Source organism: Eretmochelys imbricata, chromosome 1, assembly GCF_965152235.1.
Source record: "Eretmochelys imbricata isolate rEreImb1 chromosome 1, rEreImb1.hap1, whole genome shotgun sequence".
Lineage (NCBI taxonomy): Eukaryota > Metazoa > Chordata > Testudines > Cheloniidae > Eretmochelys > Eretmochelys imbricata.
The window spans coordinates 275,305,713-275,311,712 of NC_135572.1; positions in this window are offsets into that span (position 1 = coordinate 275,305,713).

Genomic DNA, 6,000 nt, shown 5'->3' on the forward strand with positions numbered 1-6,000 from the left:
CTAATAACATGAAATATATGGCAGAATGCGAGTAAAACAGAACAGGAGATATACAATTCTCCACCAAGGAGTTCAGTCACAAATTTAATTAACGCACTTTTTTTTTTAATGAACATCATCAGCATGGAAGCATGTCCTCCGGAATGCTTGCTGAAGCATGAAGGGGCATATGAATGTTTAGCATATCTGTCACGTAAATACCTTGCAACGCTGGCTACAAAAGTGTCATGTGAATGCCTGTTCTCACTTTCAAGTGACATTGTAAATAAGAAGTAGGCAGCAGTATCTCCCATAAATGTAAACAATCTTGTTTGTCTTAGCAATTGACTGAACAAGAAGTAGGACTGAGTGGACTTGTAGGCTCTAAACATTTACATTGTTTTGTAAATCTACATTTGTAAGTTAAACTTTCACAATGGAGATTGCACTACAATATTTGTCTGAGCTGAATTGAAAAATACTATTTCTTTTATCATTTTTACAGTGCAAATATTTGTAATAAAAACTAATATAAAGTAAGTACTGTACACTTTGTAGTCTGTGTTGTAATAGAAATCAATACATTTGAAAATGTAGAAAAACATCCAAAAATATGTAATAAATTTCAATTGGTATTCTACTGTTTAACAGTGTGATTAAATTTTTTAAATTACAGTTAATATTTTTGAGTTAATCGCGTGAGTTAACTGTGATTCATCAACAGCCTTAAAAAATATAAAACTTATGCAGAAATTACATATTCTATACCAAATTATTTTTTATGAGGAATGGGAGAATTATTGGAAAAAAATTAAAACACCTCCAATAATCTTAAAAAAAAAACCTAATAGGTACAAAATGTGTACAAGTTTTCAGTCCCATTTTGCTTTCATTAAATGCCTTATGATCAGAGCTGGGCAAAGGTTTTTAGAGGACTAGTTTATTTGCCAAAAATGTGGTTTCAAGTTGACTGAAACTATTCACAAATTCAGGTTAAATTTGCTGAATAGTTTCAGCCAAAAAATGATTTTTTTAAAAAGTCTAAATATTTCATTTTAACGTGTTCAAAACAAAATGTTTTGACTTTTCATTTAGTAATGATATTTTGTTTAGAAATTTATGTAGATTTATTTAAAACAAACAAACAAAACAAAACGGGTAAAAGTACCCAAAAACTAAATAAAATAAAGAAACATTACAAAATTCATTTCAGGTCAAATTAAAGGGGTTTTTTTGTTTAATTATTTTGGTTTGGTTACCAAACTGAAAAAACAATTATCCACTCAGTGTTAATTATAGTGTGATCAACTTACAAGAACAAAGTAAAGGAATTGTACTGTTTCAAGCAAACCTGCTCACTATTTCTAATAAACTTAAATTGTAATTTGTATTTTATTTCTTCAGGCATGAAAAGGATCAACATTTTCTTTACTTACTTTTGGAGGTATTTCAATGCACAGCCTCTTTTGTTCTCTGAGACCTATGTGATGTAGTCCAATATTCATTTCTTTATTGTACCTGCATAAACGTCCTGTGCTTCCTATGCAACAACATACAGCAACAAAGAACATGCAGTCATTAAAAGCATTAAATAAATGTCACTTACTATATCACAAAATAACGTGTGTATTAACCTTTCAGAATTTGTTGACAATAAATGATAGAACACAATCTTTGTTGTTTAAGTTCTTTTATTCAAAACTTTGAATATGAGGCCAAAGTATAACAACTCGGGCTTAGTTTTAAGCAAACATCTCATATGTTTCTATATTAGCTCAGATTATCTCATTTATCATAATTCTCTAAGTCTGTCATCTCAGATTGTATCACACAATTGGACTGATAATCACTTGCTTAGTGTTCAAAGAACTGATACATCATCAGCTCAGTGTAAACCTTTTAGTGTATTAGGAACACAAAAGAAATTTAGATGAAAAGTAAAACACTGAAATCTAACTTTATCCTCAAGACAAGGAGACACTGTACGAAAATGAATATATTTACATTCAAGGGGATATCACACTTCTTTCCTTGATTCTTCAAGAGCACCTTATGCACAGGGGAAAAGAAAAGCCTAATAATACAATGCTGCTGCCCATTCATGCTAATCTTGTTATTCTAAAAAATTTAGAGACTACTAATGGGGAATGGACAGCTTAGAGAAGAGGTAATGGGATTTAGGTCTTGATCCGACAAGCATTCCTTTGAGGTGCCCGGTTCTCACAACTCCTGCTGATTTAAATGAAAGCAAAGTGGACTCAGCACTTAACAAAGTTGAGCCCTCATAGCTTTTTACTTCTAGACTCCAGGTTAGAATGAAGTTAAGACCAGTGGTGACCAAAATATTTTACTATTTGATGGGGCTGTGCAGTGAAAAACCAGTTGGATGCCTTGATCCATTGTCACTGAACATGTGTCTCCACCACAAAATTGGTGTTGATTGTCACCCTTGTAGAGATTTTTAGAAAGGAACTGGAAGAGAATCGACATGGAGGTCTCTCCCCACTCTAATGCTGGTCCTTTATCAAATCTGAGGTTCACTGGCAAAGTAGAGTAGGGAAGTTTGCCAATTTCCTTTCTGTGATTCACATCTTCTGTGGATGGGGGACATCACTCTCTCGAGTTGCTAAGTAGACACTTTAAATTAATACTAAATTCACATGTAAAAATCATAAAAAACAATTAAAGGGAAATATGTGTGCAGGTTTTTCCTCTATGAAAGGCAACAAACAAGGATCAGAGTGGTAGCCATTTTAGTCTGTATCAGCAAAAACAACGAGGAGTCCTTATGGCACCTTAGAGAGTTACTTATAGAAGAGCCACAGTCAACCTGAAAATCCTGGGTGTGATTTACAAAAGTGCTTATTACTGACCTTTCTCTCCTCCCATTAAAGTCAATGGTAAAACGCTCAATGACTTCAATGGGAGCAGAGTTAGGCCAACACAAAGCATGTTTCTGAAAATCCCACCCAAGGTTTTCCACTGAAAATGTTGTACCCAGCGTTGCAGAGACTCACAATATTATGCTGAATCTTGTGATATTTGGCATTTTTCTCAAACATGCAGGCAAATAAATTTGGTGTTGCTTTTGTTATGTTTTTTAAATTTCATCTCAAAAGTTTTTTTGAGGCTTGACTCATGATTTGGGTTTAGCAATGGTCTGTAGCTATTACTGACATGAGTGTCCTCTGTGATTATTGCAAGTGAAACAATATTTTCTCTACTTTTCCAGGTTGTTTACTTTGACATATGGTCCTGGCCACTGTTCTCTTGTTGGTGCTTACCCCTCCAGTCACAAGTGCCCCCAACAGGGCACTGACCAATAAGGGCAGCAGCGAAGCTGAAAGGGAAACTGAAACGAAGGGAGCAACAGACAGATGCGTACAAAGAGAGAGTAGGGTGAAATGGATCTGAGCATTTTGGTGTTGCTCTTGGGCCCACCCAAGACACGTCTAGTTCTAAACATCTACCCTGAGCAGAAGAAAACCTTATACATTAAAGGGTTTATTAAATATTTCAGGACATATTAATTAACATGTGCTCTGTCAGAAAACTTCACATTTCAAAAACTTCAGGTTAACAATGTCCCTTTAAACTCAGTGTTTTCAGAGAGGGTTAAGCTATGACCATTATTGTATATAATGGTACATTTCTCAATGGCAATAGTCATTAGAATACTTCCCCCACTGTACTTGTCAAACATTAGTGTAAAACCAATAATGAGTCATCTTCCCATCATTTTTCAGACACCTGTGTTAAATCCTGAAGGGATTTGTTCCAATTGGTGCAGTGTTCTAATGGGAAGTCTGAATAGTTTCCCTGCAGCCATTCTGCACTAAGCAGACTCACTACAGAAGGGTCAATGGATTGTTCAATAAGCCTGTAGTATCTGCAGAATGAAAATGCAGTGTGAGAGAAAGATGATTTCTGGTAACTTTGCAGCTCGGTCAGCAAATCCTGAGAGAGAGAAAGCATAAAGGTTGTTTTCTGCAATATATGTGACATCCTAGTTTGAAATGACACAGCTCATGCTATTCTGTGACAAGCCCTATATTAAGACATGACAGATAATAAACCTATAAGAACAGCTAACCTGCCAAATACATATCCACAGATTAATAGATTCCAAGGCCAGAAGGGACCTCAGTGATAATGTCACCTGACCTGTATAACACAGGTCACAGAACTTTCCCAAAATAATTCCTAGAGCAGATCTTCCAGAAAAACATTTAATCTTGATTTAAAAATGGTCAGTGATGGAAAATCCACCATGATGCTTGGTAAATTATTCCAATGATTAATTACGCTCTCCATTTAAAATTTACACCTTATTTCCAGTCTGATTTTGTGTAGTTTAAAAATGTCCAGCCATTGGATTGTTATGCGCTTCTTTACTAGACCGAAGTGCTCATTATTAAATATATGTTCCCCATGTAGGTATTTACCGACTGTAATCAGTCCTTCTCTTAACCTTCTCTTTGTTAAACTAAATAGATTGAGCTCCTTAGGTCTCTCACAAGAAGACATGTTTTATAATCTATTATTCAGTCTCATAGCTCTTCTCTGAATCCTCTCCAATTTATCAACTTCCTTCTTGAATTGTGGGCATGAGAACTGGACATAGTATTCCAGCGGCAGCCACAGGAATGCCAAATAGATAAAATAACCTCTCTACTCCTACCTGAGATTCCCTTGTTTATGCATCCAAGGATCTCATTAGTCCTTTTGGCTCTTTTAGTTAGATATTAAAAACAGCATCACAATGGGAGCTCATGTTCAGCTGATTATCCCCCATGACTCCTACTTCTTTTTCAGTCACTATTTCACACGATAGATTTTCCCATCTTGTAAGTATCACATAAATTTTTTGTTCCTAGATGTATACATTTACATTTAGGTGTATTAAAATGCATATTGTTTGCATGCACCCAGTTTACCATACGATTTAGGTTACTCTGTATTAGCAACCTGCCCTCTAAATTATTTACAGCACCCCCAATTTCTGTGTCATCTATAACTATCAGTGATGATTTCATGTTTTCTTCCACATCATTGATAAAAATGTTAAATAGCATAGGGACCCAGAAGAAAAACATCCACTCAACAATGACCCCCAGTTTACAATTATATTTTGAGACCTATCAGTTAGCCAGCTTGTAAACCATTTAATGTGTGCTATTTTAATTTTTATATTGTGAGTTGAGCTCATGATAAAGCTTTGACTTGAAATTTTCTTGCTTAACTATTGCCAGAGCGAGTGTTGCTTCATTTCAAATGATAAATTACGTTACACTTCCCTTTATCATCAAATTAAGTCTTGAACACTCTACAAGTTTCAAAATGCTAAGCAGTTTACCTTATGATGAAACTCTGCAGAAACATTCTGATGTCATCATAGGAGTCACAATTATGAAAGAATATTAGTTAACTGTAATTGTTGTTCTCTGAGAAAATGCATCATAAAAGATCACTCTCTCCTGCCTCCACATCCCTACAACAAGGCCAAGATGGGAACTCCATAAGCTCAACATTCTGAAGCTCTGGTCCCACAATGGGCATGCTTTGCCAGCCACTGCAATGGAAGGCATTCGCTCCCTCGTACTTTAGTCATCAGTTCCTTTTAAAGCAAGATGTGAAGTTACTCACACAGGTATTAAAGGGATTTGAATGATAAAGATAAAACAGGCTATCAAAGCATCAGCTCTCTTCTGGAAGGAGTAGTTGAATGCTGATCTGTTATGATGTTCAGAGGAGAATTATTATAGGGAAGTCATCCTCCCTTACAAATACCCTATAAAATAGATTCATACTTCTGAAGACTTAAGGGCTCTGGGAATAAGTATGAATGAAAGGTCAGCAAAAGGCAGTGGAAGGTAAAATCAGGTGAACACTGCCTTTTTTCATCTTTTTATAAATTTAAGAGTTGTTGCTCTTTAAACAGTTCCCACAACAATCAGAAAAAAATAAACAGAGAAACAACCTAAAAAAAGAGAGAGTTTGTGTAACCTTGATCCTGGACCC